This window comes from Cupressus sempervirens, chromosome 5 (genome assembly GCF_028749045.1).
Source record: "Cupressus sempervirens isolate cs-2001-9-10 chromosome 5, ASM2874904v1, whole genome shotgun sequence".
NCBI lineage: Eukaryota > Viridiplantae > Streptophyta > Pinopsida > Cupressales > Cupressaceae > Cupressus > Cupressus sempervirens.
This window is the reverse complement of record NC_143122.1, coordinates 942,208,134-942,225,310: the sequence shown is the minus strand read 5'-3', so window position 1 is coordinate 942,225,310 and position 17,177 is coordinate 942,208,134.

Genomic DNA, 17,177 nt, shown 5'->3' with positions numbered 1-17,177 from the left:
CAGGCATACACTGCCCAAGACAACTCTCCCCTTCATGGTATGCCTAAAGTGATTTCATGGGCAAGTGGAGGTTTATTTTGGAGGGATAAGGTTTGGATCTTATATCCAATTCAATTGCAAGTAGAACTCATTTATTCCCCCAAGGTCTACATGCCAACAAAGGGCCTTTTCACATGGGGTGACATCACCAAGTCTCCATCAAGGACTGGGAGGATGGACAACCCAATGGGAGGGCAGCTCCAAAGTGAATTGTACTCATGTGTTTCTTTTCTTTCCAAATATTTATTGGGTTTGACTTTAGGGGTATATGCCAAGTTTTATACACACGCACGCACGCACACATTTGTTCTTTTTTTTATAATTTATATGAAATTGTCTATCAAGAATGGAATTTTGTATGGGATTAATTTAATTTTCTCTCATACTTTATCCAGAGTCCTGTAGATGCCCCTTTTTACCTTTTTTTTAAACTTTATAAAATGGTTTCAATGGTATTTTCCAACTATCATAGAATTTATTTCTATTCCCTTTAATTTGAACATGCAAAGAATCGTTATTGAAGCTAAGTAAGGTTATCCAAGTTTTATGTTAAAGATGTTTTTATAAGGACTTATTAGTCCAAGGGGCTACCTCATGAATCTATTTGACCAAATTGGTGTGAAACTATATGATACATATATCAACCTAAGTGTTGTTTCACCCAAGAACTAAGGAGTCCTATTTATAATTGAACTTCATTTCATAATACAACTCCATGAGCTAATTAATTGATAATCAAATTTAAATTCATTCATCATTGATACAAATTACATGGAGAAGAATTTTTATTATGATGCACATCAATGCTTAACAACTGCATCTGTTAATTCCATTTATTATCAATAATCATAATGAAAGAACTATTGAAATATTGTAATAATTCAATGAAGCTTTTCTCCTATAAGGAACTATCATTTTATTAAAAACTTGATTCAAAGACTCAACTCGAAAAGAATCAGGGAAGAAAACCCAATATTGTTGTCGTTAAAAATATAAAGTTAATAATGAATTTTACATCAGGATCATTATCCCAAGGAGAAATCTCCAAAAAATTGAATCAAGAACACCAAAATTTTGAATCCAGTTTAGCTCCATATCAGGGTATCGACTATGAAATATACAATTTTCATCAAGGTAACCACAGAGAACCAAAATTGACCCAGTGACAATCAAATTCAATACATAGACGCATTCAACCAATTACTCACATCCCAGGTTTGCACAACAGGTTCCTTATCGAACCAAGACTAGGGAGAAGGTGGATTTTTCTAGGGCAAGAGAAGTCAATCACAATACCAAAACAAATGCCTCTTCTGAGGCTAATAATCACAAGAACTTATGTTCTTTCATTTCTTATCTCCCCAATGCAAAATGGTTTGTATTGACAAGTAAGGGCCCATAACACCCTACTTTTCTCCCTCTATTCATCATGAAGAGAGACTCTGCACTGACTTGGAGTCCAATTGAGGCCCTCCTCCCATACATGGCCACTTTTTCCCTATCTTAGGGTGAGTAATGTCAACACAACCATTACAGTTTCCCTCACAAAGCAAAATGTAAAACATGAAAAAAATAAAAATTAAGAAACTCATAATAACCCATCCCTCACATGTTTCATCATACATACAAATACACACACATGTAATAGGCCTACTTAAAAAAATGAAAACATAGCATGAAGAATAAGATCATGAAGAATTTCTACCTTCACAAATGGTTATGGCAAACTAAAATTTTGAGGAGAGCTAATCCTTCTTCCTCCTTCAATCCTAGCTTTACTCTCTCTTAATGTAGAGATTGGGTGAACACTCTTCAACCCTCAAATTTGCAACTAAATAGACTTCTAAACTCACCCACCTAAAATTGCAATAACTCTAGACTTGACTAAGGCCTACTAGGGTCTTCCAACTTTATCATATCATTAAGATAACCATTTTGGTGGAGTGTAAACTTGGCAAACTCATGGAGAAGTTCAATTTTTGCACTAAAGGAAAAATGTGATATTTAGGAGGTCATAAAGGGCAACAAAAGGGTCTAGAGGGGTGGAAAATGCCCCCAACCCATACACATATCCCCCAATCACTTGGTTTGCATTAATTTTGGCCTCTAGGATCATTTTAGGACCTATTAATTTGGCTTGAAATATTTGAAATTTCTAAAAACTCCAGGAAAGAAAACTTACCACTAAACCCTAATTAGGGTAATTAATCTAAGTTATCAACTAATTAGTCTTAGGTTACTAACTTAAATTGATCTCATATTATCAAGTTACTTTGCTAACCTAATTAACATTTTGATAGATATATACAAATTATGAGTGTCAAGTGACACCATAAGATTCACTATTATATAACATTAAACACTTGATGATTATAGAATGATACACACTCAAAATTTGATACAAGTAAAATACGAAACAATGGGGTCGGCATGTTTCATAAACTCAACCCTAGGTTTCACAGGTTGTACATAGGGTCAATTATCGATTCTTTATTAGATTTCATGGCTAATAATCCTGCACACTCGGTTCGCACATCAGTAGTTCGAGAAAAATCACATGTATATATTTAAACTCATCTAGATAATCACATTAATCAAAACATCAATATTTCATTTAAATAATTTTTTCCTCATTTCCACACACATATTTGATCATTAAAAATTGCATAGTTAAAGTATTAATCATATTCCTAATCCTGAATTCATTTACTATACTACACCATCATTATGCATGCTTATAAAACATCAAATAACATGATTAAGAATTTTAAAGTAAAGCATCATATGACATAAAATTACATAATAATATCTAATCCATAAAATAATGTCTCAACATATCAAGTCATAATGTGTCAAAATAAAATCTATCAGATGTGCTATGATGGATCAGGGCAAGGCCTCACAAATATGGAGGCCTAAGATTAGTAAGTCTATGTTTGTTCAAATAGCTCTACATTCTAAAGAAAAGGACTTATGGATAATTTATAGTGGTTGTTCTAGAGATATGATAGGAGATAAAACAAAGTTTGACAAATTAGTTAACTACAAAGGTGGCAATGTTAGTTTTGGTGATGATTCTTCAAGGCAAATTAAAGGTTTGGGTTCTTTGATGCATAGTGATAAAATGTCCATTCATGATGTGTATTATGTTGATGGATTAAAGTACAATCTTCTAAGTGCTAGTCAAATTTGTGATCATGGATATGAAATTATTTTTGATGACCATGGTTGTCAAATCAAATTAAAATCTAGACAATTGGTTGCATCAGGTAAAAGATCTAAAGGGAATGTATACAATTTATAAGATATCACAAATACTAACAATCATGAAGATGTTTGTCTTATGGGACAACTAAATGAAAGTTGGTTATGGCACAAAAGGCTTGGGCACTTTAATTTTGACAACTTGGTAAAAGTTAGTAAGCATCAGAAAGTAAGAGGTATGCCATGCATAAGTAAGCCAGAGAATGTTATTTTTGAAGGGTGTCAACATTGTAAACAAACAAAGGCATCTTGTGATATTGCTATCAGGATTTAACTATGTGATTTTGAGTCAAACTCATTGACCCATGTTTTATGAGTAGTGATTCAACATGAATCCATCTCTCATGAGAATAAATGGAACACTTAGCACACATTGGATCTAGGTGATGCTGAGAGGGGTGAAGCACCGGGACTTCCTGGGAGGTCACCCATCCTAGTACTACTCCAGCCTGAGCATGCTTAAGTATGGAGTAGTACTGGGATGGGGGAGGACCCATCCCAATACTACTCCAGCCTAAGTGCGCTTAAGTATGGAGTAGTACTGGGATGGGTGACCTCCCAAGAAGTCTCGGTGCTTCATCCCTATGAGCATCAACTAGATTCAATGAGTGCTAAGTGTTCCATTTATTCTCATGAGAGACGGATTCATGTTGAATCACTACTCATGAAACATGGGTCAATGAGTTTGACTCAAAATCACACAGTTAAATCCTGATAGCAATATCACAATTTGACTTGCTATGGAAATTATCTCCTACTTAAACAAAGGCATTGTTTCCTTTAAATGAATATTTTGCTTCTAAACCATTACAATTAGTACATATTGAATTATATGGTCCTACAAGGACAATGTCGTTAAATGGTGAAAAGTATTTCATGCTTTTTATAGATGATTATACAAGAATGACATGGGTAACCTTCTTAAAGCATAAATCAGAGGCATTTAACAAGTTTAAGATTTTCAAGAAAATGGTTGAAAATCAGTCAGATATGAAGCGTAAATGCTTATAAAGGTGGTGAGTCTACTTCAGATGAATTTGTTGATTATTGTGAAAAATGTGGCATCAAAAGACAATATGCAACATCTAGGACACCCCAGCAAAATGGAGTTGTTGAGAGAAAGAACTGGATAGTGAAAGAAATGGCAAGGACTACATTAGATGAATCTAAAGTACCAAACCAGTATTGGAAAGAAGCAGTTCACACAGTAGTATATATTTTAATCAGGGTAGAACTAAGGGTAAAAACTAAGTACACTCCCTATGAGTTATGGTATGGACATCCTGCTTCTATTGAGCATTTTAGAATTTTTGGAAGTAGATATTTCATTAAGAATTTTGATGATAAAATAGGAAGCTTTGATTCAAGATGTGATGAAGGAATTTGTTTAGGATATTCTTCTCAAAGTAAAGCTTACAAATGTTTTAATAAAAGGTTGAATAAACTTGTTGAAAGTGTACATGTGAAAGTGGATGAAGTTGTGCAGGATTAAAAGGAAATAAGAATGGATAATGCTTTCCTATAAGGAAGTGATAAAGACTTCAAAGAAGCAAATAATAAAGTTGATGAAGGTGAAGAAGAGATAAAAGATCAAATAGAAACACCAAAACCTATAGGTACAAAGGCTACAAGAACAAGATTGAAGAAGTATCATCCTCAAGAATAGATTATAGGGGATAAACATGTAGGTATTCAAACAAGAATAGGAACTAAATCCAGTGAATGTGTTAATCTTTGTTTGTCATCTCAAATTGAACCTAAATCATATAAAGAAGCTAGTATGGATGAGTTTTGGGTTAATGTTATGAAAGAGGAACTAAGTCAAATTGAAAAGAATAATACTTGGGAATTGGTGCCTAGACCTGAAGATAAAAATGTAATAGGTGCTAAATGGGTCTTTAGAAATAAACTTTATGAAAATGGAAATATATCAAGGAACAAGGCTAGATTGGTTTGTAAAGGTTATGCACAAATAGAAGGTGTGGAATTTGATGAAACTTTTGCACCAATTGCTAGAATTGAAGCAATTAGAATATTTCTTGCATATTCAGCTTTCAAGGGATTTAAAATATACCAAATGTGTGTTAAAACAACATTTCTTAATGGTTATCTTGATGAAGAGGTTTATATGATTGACCTAAAGGATTTGAAAAGAAAGACTATCCTAATCATGTTTACAGGCTAAAAAAGGCTCTTTATGGTTTGAAATAAGCTCTGAGGGCTTGGTATTCTAGGTTGGATCAGTATCTTATCAAAAATGGTTTCAAAAGGGGTAGTGTTAATAGTAACTTGTACATATATGGTACATGTGATGATATTCGCATTATTCTTTTTTATGTTGATGATATAGTATTTGGATCCAATGATGATGCTTTAAGTCAAGTTTTTTCAAAGCTTATACAATCTTAATTTGAAATGTCCATACTTGGGTAACTATCCTATTTTCTTGGGTTTCAAATTTCTCAGTTGGAAAATGGTATATTCTTATCCCAAACTAAGTATGCAAAAGAAATGTTAAATAAATTTGATATGGAAGATTGTAAGCCTATGGGAACACCAATAATAACAAGATGTAAACTTACTAAAATGATGATTCTCCTGGTGTTGATCAAACTACTTATAGATCCATGATTGGTAGTTTACTATATCTCACAGCTTCAAGGCCTAATATCATGCATGATGTATGTTTAGTTGCAAGATTTCAATCTTCACCTATAGAATCTCATGTTATAGTAGTTAAAAGAATTTTCAGATATATTCAGAGTACTTTGGGTTATGGGATTTGGTACCCTAAACATGATGATTTCAGATTTGTTGCTCATCTTGACTTAGATTGGACAAGTTGTCTAGTTGAAAGAAAAAGTACTTTAGGAGTAGCATTTTTCTTAGGTAATAGGCTAGTGTGTTGGCATAGTAGGAAGCAAGAATCTACTATAGAGGCTGAATATATAGCTGCATGTTCTTGTTGTCAACAGGTTCTTTGGATGCTTCAAACTTTATTAGATATGAAAGTAACAAAGTCTAAACTAGTTCCTATCTATTGTGACAATTAGAGTGCAACTAGTGTTTCCAAAAATCTAGTTATGCATTCACGCATGAAGCACATTGATGTTCATTATCATTTCATAAGGGAAAATGTCTTGAATGGTAATGTTGAATTAGATTTTGTTCCTTCTTTAGATCAGTTGGCTAACATATTTACAAAACCTCTCTCAAGAGCCATGTTTGAAGGGTTAAGAACAAGATTAGGGGTTGTATCCCTCTCTTCTCTTGCATGAGTTCATCAATGAGTGATAGGTTTCAGAAGGAGCATATGTTGCTTATCATTTTGTTACATTGAAACCTTGGTATATCTCCTTTTTCATTGATGTCAAAGGGGGAGAAAACTAAAGATGAAGACATCTACATGATGGATATATAGGTACAGGTATAGATATAGGATATACAGGTACACATGGATATACAAGTGGAAGTTGGTATTGAAATCAATGCCAAAGGGGGAGTATGTTGAACCCTTGATATTTGGTCTTTGATTATTGTCATTGATGTCAATAATGCAATTATAATGAGAATATGATATGGTTAACATCATGTAATTATCTTATTTTATGTCCTTCAATATTGTTCAAAACATATACAATTAACTCTTAATGTTCACATTGGTTAAGAAAACGGTTATGAAAAAATAGTTTTGTTAAATGAGAAAGTTGACATAATTTTTTTATCGATTAGACCCAAACTATAATATCTTTTTGGAAATTTCTTTGAGTTATCTAAAATGGATCTTTGTTAGTTTTTGCATAACACATGTATAGAAAGATAAAAAGTTTGTTTATCAGAAGTAGTTACCAAATTGTTATGACAGTTTTAGCGGTTTTGAGTAGTTTTGGTCTAGTGGAAGTTTGGTGTATGTACTTGCCTTAGAAATTTTGACTTTCTTGGTTTATAAGTAGAGGATACATTCCTCTAAAACATCCAACAAGTGGTCATGATAGAATTTGCAGGATTTGTGTGGAATTCATTGTAGATCGAATAGTTTGCAGGCAGATTTTTAACAACAAAGAAGAGAGTAATGCTTTATGTTTTTATTTTCCTATTTGTAATTTTATTTTCATTGCAGGATTTTATCAAAGATAGAAGAAGGGTTATATATTGCTTCTTCATTCATTCATATCAGTATTTGATTAGATCTTTTAATGGGAAAAGAAAACATATTTGGACATTGGATGTTTTGAGGAGAATAGAAGTATATCCTACATTAATGTTTTCAACAAGAAGTTGAAACTAGTGATTCATGATTTGTGTTGTAATAGAGAAAATCCTCTAATGTTTTATCTCATTTGTTCATTTTGGAAGTTGGTGCTTCAGGTGTAAGGGATTGGTGTTCCTTGAAATTGGTGTTTCTAAAACAAGGTGTTGGTGCTTCCCAGAGTTGTAGCTCTAAAAGATTTTCCCAAGAGGCTAACAAAGTTTCAGATTCAAAGTGGTTTTTTACCGTAAGCGATTTTCCATGTTAAAATATTGTGTCAATTTGTTATTCATTAACTATCTTGCTCACGTGTAAAATTTTATAACTTGTAATTGTTTCAAGTTTTTGAAAAGTATTTTAAACCATTGATTCACCTCCCCTCTCAGTGGTGTTTGTATTCCAACAAATATTTTTGGAAAAGGTTGAACTATAGGTGTTACCTCTCTTGTGGTGTTGCAATCATGTGGTTTGATAGTCGTATCTCTCAAGAAAAACTCTCAAAGACAAGTATAAACAATATGTATGCAAATTTAGTCGTCATGGTGCTTGGTAGACTTACATACAAAATGTGAATTCCATTCAAGGCATGAACTATTTGTGTATCCATTGATACATGTTAAGGTGAGAGTCTAGGAAGGACTACAAATATCTACTCAAAGCCACAAATTTACAGGTATGTGAAAGGAGACAACACAAAGTTTCATCAATGAATGATGTGTTCAAATTATTTAGAATAAAATGCTTTTTTTTGAAGAAAATACATTTAATAAGAGAATCTTATTTGTTACAACATTTGCCAACATCTTTCATACCCATCACAAATGGGAGCTTCTATACAGACACATAAAGAAAATTGGCAACCATGCATTTAAAATGAGGAAGCAAATGAAAGTGCAACATATAAACTTTTTAAGATAACTTCTCAAATACATGTTGTCTCATGGGCCCAAATGATTATTAAATTGGGCACAAGCTTTCAAAACTTTGAAATAATGTTTATATTCTATATAAATAGTTTGTTGAAATAGGAGTGGGGATGGATCCAAACACAAAGAATAGAGGAGTTGAATAAGACATTATCAACGTAGGAAAATACATTAAATCAATGTATTGAGAAATACTTTAGAAACTTTTAGCAAATACACACGAAAGGTGTATAACTAAATTCCACAACCTATGCTACCTCATTGCTTGTGCACAACTTTTGAAAGCTTCAAAAAAATTATAGGCACTCAGTGAATGTAGATGCTTGTCAAATGTGGAGTTGCAAAGGTCATTGTAGATATTTTTACAAATATTGTCATATGGAATGTGCAACTCTCCATCATTTGTAATGAGTCCAAGGTTTATCGATTGGTTAATGTATGTGTGGAAATAAGCACCATTGATTGCCTCCTTAACATGAAGAAATGTGGTTGAATGTTATTTATTTAGTATATAGGTTATTCGATAGGTGGTTGTGAAGGAAACAATACTTTCCACAATGTAAATATCTTTATGGTGAATTAATTAATTCACAATGATTTTTTTTAGCATTGGTGTTTTAAATTTTAAAAAAAGGTCGGTTTAAGATTTTGAAGTTGTTCAATGGTAGATGATGTGCCAATAATATAAATGCCTATAATTTATTTAAATTTCACTCTAATAATTATTATTAAATATACATTCATTTATTTAAAAGAAAAAAGAAGAAAATAATTAAGATTGAATTTAAGTAACATTCAGATTAAATTCGTATAAAAAAATTGAAATGTAACGAGTGAATAGTTTTTTTAAAAGGGTTACTTTAGGACTTTGAAGTTGTTGAATGGTATATGGTGTGCCAATAATATAAATGCCTATATTTGAAATGTAACAAATGAAATTAAAATTGATTTAGTATATATTTAATTAACAAAGAAAAGTAAAATAAGTCTGAGAAAATGTGTTGTTAGAAGGAGCTGAGTATAGTAAATGTGTTTAATCAATAAGATCTCCTCCCTCATAAATACAAACTTAAAAGAACAATGGACACCACCGAATAATAGAAATTGATGTTGGTGCATTCTATTTTATTTTAATAAAAATGTATTAGAAGATTTATTTTCTATATATTGTGCATAGTTGTGTTAATCATATTGTACATGCTCGAAGTGTCATGAATGTAATTTAATAGAAATATTTAAATATAAAGTGGATACTAATAAATTTCAATTCAGTTAAAATATTGTCAATTCAAGAAAAGTTTTTAATTTTTATTTTAAATATTTAGAAACATATTTTAATTTCATGTACTTTTAATAAAATGTTTTAAAAAAACTGAATTTATTAGACGTAAAGAACAAATTATAAATTTAATACTTAATGATTCAATTAAAATGTTATGTTCTTTTTCTTAAAATGTTTATCAATGATTAAAAAGATAATTTTGTATGAACAATAATATCTTTTATAATCAACATGAATGTAAAACTTCATATTTTACATCTTATATTGAAAACATAATATAAGTAATTATATTTATAGCAAGGCAAGAGCCTATAACACAATGGTAACTTGTGAGCCTCTCAACGGAGAGGTATTGGGTTTGAATCCACCGAAGTTTAATACATAACAATTAATTTCAAACAAATAATAATAATTAATCTAGGCTTCGGCCCATTACCTATGAAATATATATATATATATATATATATATATATATATATATATATATATATATATATATATATATATATATATATATATATATATATATATATATAGTAAAGAAAGTGGCCCTAAAAGAAATAGTATTAGACACACTCTCTCTCTTCTACTAAATAAGATAAGAAGGGGAATAGGAAGTGAAAGAAGAATAAAAAGGAGAACAAGAAGGAAAACAAGACATAAAAGAAAAAGAAGGGAAGGAGAAGAAGCGAGAGCAAAACCAAAGAGAAAGAGATAAGAAGAAAGAGAAGATTGACAACTAGAATGTGGATAAAAACAAGTCGTAGAAGAAGAAGAGAATATAATGAAGAAGGATACAAATGAGGAGAAACAAAAGGAGACCTTCCTCCAACTTTCCTATACTACAAAATATACGCAAAATATATTTTTGGAAGTTAGGTTAGGATTATGATTATTATTAAAACTGAATTTTAAGGTTTAAGTCCTATTTAAATGTATTTTTAAGAGTACAATCAAGGAGAAAAAATTTAAAATTTAAAAAATCACAATATTAAATGATTTGTAAATATTTGGCAAAAATAATAATAATTCAAGCATAGATTTACCATTGTAAGATAAAGTTTGGGTGTTAGGATTGTAATTGATTTTGGGTTAGAATTAGCAATAGGGATCAACTAGAATTCAGTTTGGAGTTTCTTAGAAATAAGGTAGATTAAAGACAATGTTAGGGTCAGGGCTTAATTAGTAATAGAAAAAGGGTTAATATAATGGTTATAGTTAATGGATGTGGGAAGAGATAGAGTAACTAGTAGGAGGTCCAATTATCATGGTAAAGTTTTGTCATTGATACCTCCTAATAGTCGATCACACATGTACTAATAGTCAATAATTTATAAGTGTTTTTGGTTGGCAATTGACCGATTGTGCACCACTATGGAACATTTTGTAAGGACTATGAGGACATTCAACCAAAAGTACTATTTTTTTTGGTAAACAACTATTGGGGGGTAATAATGGGTATCAAGTGAGTGTTTTAAAATGGCACTTTTTAACCTCTTCATACTCCATGACCTCAATAGAGAGATTTGTAAATGCCCAAATGTCCAAAAATTATTTTTAAGTTCTTGAGTCACCTACGAAGGTACACTAAAAAAATTAACATAATTTTTCTTATGATTTAGGAGATCTAGGTGTGCAAAGTTAGCCTGGGTGACTATTAGGGCTTGTCCTTTATATTAAGCTTGAAATTTTCTTAAAGTTTTGATTTGTATCTACGATCTTAGCTATGACAAATATCATCACCTTAAGAGACTTATGAAGATGATTTGTTAGTTTTTATATTCCCTATAATATATCATTTAACATATATCAACTATTGGTGTAAGTATTTCACCTCCTTTTTATACAAGTGCTAGGGGAAATGAGGCAGTTGTTGCCATATACGCATTGTTGCCACATCCAAACCCCCAATTATTGCCACATCTACCCCCCCTACCACCATAAAAAGCCCCAAAAATGTTTGCACATGTATTAATAGTTGATCACACATGTACTAGTAAAATTGATCATTTTTTAGTTTTCTTGGTTGTTGATTGGTCCAGTTGTGCAAAAAGTACTTTTTTTGGGTGAGCAACAATTGGGGGGTATTGGGGGAACATTTCAAAATGGCACTTTTAGACCACCTCACACTCTATCAGTTCTACAAAGAGCTTCGTAAATGTGGGAAATCCAAAATGTTAGCTTTAAACTCTTCACTCACCTATAGAGATTTATCGAAAAATTGGTGAATTTTGAAATATGGATTAGGAGCTGTAAGTATGCGAAGTTAGGTCGTTTCCCCTATACTATTTTTCCAAATCACTTTAGTAATATAACCATCTTTTGAAACCTCATCTAATACCCTACTAGGCTATTCTATATGTTAGCTTTAAACTCTTCACTCACCTATAGAGATTTACAAAAAAATGGGTGTATTTTGAAATATGGATTAGGAGCTATAAGTACGTGAAGTTAGTTAGGTCGTTTCCCCTATATTGTTTTTCCAAATCACTTTAGTAATATAACCATCTTTTGGAACCTCGTCTAATACCCTACTAGGCTACTCTATAATTTGATATTTTTCACCCAAGCAACTTCTTTTGGATTTGGGAATATAAAGCTCAACCTTCATGAACCCTCGTTGCAAGGGTTCCATTCTCTGTTGCGCCAATAAATTTCCTGAGTGTCATGAGATATTCTTTCATTTAGACAACATTTATTTAGATTATGAAAGCACAATTTTCTATAGGTCAAGTCTACCGCTACACAATTCATTGCAGTTTTGAGAATTTGGTCTTGATATTTGAATTGTATTTTTCTATAAGTGTCTAAACAACGTTGGCACATGTGTTTGAAGATTTTTATACTCTATACATGTTTTAATTTATGATGAGGTAATTTTAAAAGGCTTCCAGAGGTTTTTCTTTAAAAAATTAGCTTTTCTTCTAAGATTGCACTTGATTTGGCAAAGGCTTTAGTTGGTTGAATGCAATATAGTCATTATATCGTAGGCTTAGAGTTGGTTCTCGCAATGGTTTTTGTAGGCTTCATTTCTATTCAAATTTTATTTTCCAAGTGAGTTCATTTTTTTGATGCTATTCATCCTATTTTTATGGATTTTATGGTTTTCTTGTTCGATTTTGCTGCACAATTTGTTTAAGTTTATTTTTAATTATTTTGGTTCAAATGGTGCATAGGTTTTTCTAGACCTCTATGTTTTTGTTTATTTCTGACATGGAACATTTTAACTATATATTATATCAACCTTTCCATCCATATTTGGTGAGCTTATTAAGATTTTTATTTTTAGAGTTTTCAAGGCACAAGGCCCAAAACATGCCTATGCTTAATGTAACAGTTCACAAGAAAGCCCACAATCCTTAGAAAATTTGGGTACATGGATCTAAAGCGTAAATATTTTCGGTTGCAATATCTATATATAATAAAGCCTCATCCTTATTCATTTTACTCTGTTATTTCATTCCAAATGACATTCTCTTACCCTCACACCAAAATAAAACAAATTAGGTTAACAACATTGACCAAGAAAACATGGAAAGACAGAACTCTCTCTAACAAGACTGCCAAGTTGAAACTTGGAAGTAATTTACATTAGTACATTGAACACCACCCATGAAAACCAACAAATAGAGGCAAAAATTGAATGGAGGCAATGGTGATTATAACTTAGATGATAACTTAGTTCACAAAAGATTGGACAACTAATTGGTTAATGAGCATGAACTGAGTATCGCTAGGAGAAGAGAATCCCTAGCTTGCACTTCAGAGGTGGTTGAGGTAGGATTTCACTTAATTATATATTCATCTACCTTTATTCTTAATTGGGCCAAGTAACAATATATCTTAGGGGTTGATTCCACATATTTGCACTTTGAATAGACAAATCTTAAATTTGATAAATTTGAATGGGTATTAATGGTAGAAGGCCCCAATATAAACATATGAGCCAATTAAATTAATACCTCAGGGGTTTGTTCCAAATGTTCCCATTTTGAAGAGGTTAGACTTGTATATAATTGGAGAAATTCTAATGAAAATTGATGATAATAGGTCCAGAGAAGGGAACTAAGGAATATTGGGAGAAGAATGTCTATTTTTCTCATTTAGGATGGTTGAGGCAGAATTACACTTCATTGTGTATTGACCTGTCTATAGAAGTATGTGGGCCAAGTAAATTTTTAACATCGAGGGTTGATTCCACAATTTTCTACTTTGGAGAGGCAAGGTATGTGATTGGAGAAGTTGTAATGGAAATCAATAACATAAGTTTAGTTTTTGAAGGGGACAATTGATCTACTTATTTTGTTTTACTCTTGTTTGTACATTTATTTTTTGTTATTGTACGACTTTGTCTTTGTGATATGCACTCATATAGTGTTGTGTATGTTTAAAATTGTTTCATTTTAGACAAATTATTTACATTTTTTAGTCAAAGCCTATGAAATGCATGTAGGTGATAGGTTGATGCATCTAATTAAAACACAACATTAGCTATTGTGAAAATTGTCATGTTCCCATTCAAAACCATTAGTGCGATATCCCCATCCTTATAATTTTGTGAAGTAAAGTGAATGATGTTATCTGCCTGTTTGATAGCTGTTGATTCCATATTGATAATCATTATTATTAGGGAATTTTGTATTTCCTTATTGTATTGGTAAAGGATAGATCATTTACTGAATTGATCATACATCAAGGCACATAGATCTAATACATTGGATGATGTCATTGGGCTAGATCTTGAACTTGAAGTCACATTCTTAGATACACAAGAGGAATTTTAGGAATGATAAATTTGATGATGAATTAGAGACTTGAATGCTCCTAATTAGCCTAAGATTATGTCTCCTAAGTAAGAAAAAGAGCAATAAATGAGTTAAGAAGAAGGAATATTTGTTTTCATTGTAAAGACCCTTGGGAACCAAGACATAGGTGTCTTGGTAAGGGTAAGACATATCTTATTGAGGTTTTTCCTTATCCAAACAATGATGAGGATAGTAAGCATGATGACAAGGTGTAAGGTACCCTTGCACTCCTATCTTGTGGGTCTATAAATCACCATTTCCTACTTAAAAAGCTCATTAGAGGACATGAAATTATGTATATGGTGGATAGTGATGGTACACAACTTTATTGTAGTCAAGAAAGGATTGCAAGTAGAGAACTTTCCTAGATCAGTGTTATGTTAGCAGATGGATCCAAAATCAATTGTACAAAGAAAATAACAAGAATGAGCATACAATTAGTTGACTATATATTTGATGTTGAGTACTATGTGGTTGGTATATATGGAACTGAAGTATTATTGCAAGGACCATGGTTTAAGTCTCTTGGAAGACACATCCGGGATTTCAGCAAGATGGAGCTTGAATTTTCTCATGGAGGTAAACAAATTGTATTGAAGGCTACCAAAAATGACTGCAAGCTTACCTCTATGATGAAAATACCATTGGGAGACTTGGGGATAAATCAGATTATCTCAAGAATGGTAGTACTAATGTATCTCCTTATTCTTATGATATGGCATCTTTGGCACATGATGCTACATTATGCTTAGAAATGGCATTTAATAGAGTTATACATTTTGTTAATTCATTGGTAACCAAAGAATTGTGTCCTCATTTGATATTTGATTTTTGGGATACTCATGTGAGATCATGTATGGTCGTTGTTCTTAATGGAGAAGGGTCGATAAATATTGTTATTGGATTGTGGTTGGGTAATGATATTTGGCGTGAGTGGTTGTTTTTATGGACAACAAATGTTTGATCAAAATTGGGTAACTTGATGAGTTACTACTTTTGCACCATATATGATGGGTTTCATATTTTGGTATGGGATCTAGGTGTTGATTTTTTGAATGCATTATTGCACTTGTGCCCTATTGAGTTATGTCATGACTTTTCATGTTTAGACAAGTATATCAAAGTGGAGCAGCATATAGTTATGTGATTGGTAGAGGACTATAATGTAATCTCATGAAGGGAGGACTGTAATGTCCCCTTTCGCTTAGTGTAGTTAATAAGAAATCATAAATTGCTATGCCTTGATGTTAAGTTACCCAAAGGCTACAAAATAAATTAATAAAAAGGGATGTATAGTTATGATTCACTAAAGTCCTATTTTTAAGTCATTAGAGGGGGACTAATTTGAGTTACAAAGGATTATTTGTTAATAACCATTCTTGAAGGGCTTTTTAATATTTATTAGAAAGCTTCATATATAAGGCAGGTTGCCTAAAATTCAAAACTTTTGAGGAAGTTTGTAGCTTTTGTTCAAGAAGTTTTATTTATGTGAAGCGATAAGAATTGGATTAGCATCTTTTATGCAATTTTCTATTTTTCTATTTTTTTCTCTATAAGAAACCATAACGTTCTTAGGAAAAAATTACTTGAACAAACCAAAGCCTAGATACAACCCTGATCTTTCAAATTATTTCAACTCAGCCAACTATAGGAAAGCAATTTGGTTTATAACTTGATACCAATTATTACTCTGCCAAACACAAGATTTCTTCTCCTTATTTTACAGTGAGTCGCCTGTCCAGATATCTCAGAAGGCAACAACTTCATAAGCAATAGAAAATCAAACCATAAAGAGGAAATATCAGATGATATTTTAAGTTTGATTTTCTGTATAGCTAGAAGGTAAAATTTAGTGACAAGAATTATCAAGTTTGGAATAAGTTTTGTCCCCTCTATTCAATGAAAGTCATTCCTAGTTACAACATTTACAAATTCTAAATGTATGCAACTTTGTTACAGATTCCATATATGTTGTTGCATGCATTTGGATGGTAACATTTAGGATTAAGGATTGTTTTAGATAATATCAGTATCACTTATTTATCAGGAAAGGATATTTTGGCCGCTTTGGGCATTCCTTGTAAAAATATTAAAAAGAAAATACAAACATGATTTGTAGATTCTAGTTGTTAGGGTTTAGATGTCAAAGTCAATGGGGTTAGAAACATAGGCTAATTTCTAGGATATCGGTTGGCATGTTTGAGTTTCTAAGAGTCCAATAGCTAGCCAAGGTCACATTATTTCCTTTCTTTCTTTTCTAAAACTATTTGTGCTATCAAAATTTGAAACATTTTGACCCTTTTAAGTTGGTATTGCTTGTTTGTTGGTATCTCTAACCATTGTTTTCTACAAAGTCTGACATTCATCATTACAACCGAGCTACTCTATATAGGTCGAGTCATGTACATAAGTGAGTATGTATCAAGCTCTATAGGAGATGAGTAAGTGTATGGTCACAAAGTATTTTCTATATGAGCCAAGCTCATCAACAACCAAGAAAATTCCAAGTATACAAGTGTCAAGTTATATAGTGTGTGTCGAGCATTAGAAGGGTAATATGGGTTGAGCAACAAGAAATAATAAAGACCGAGCAGTGTAAAGTTTACATAAAA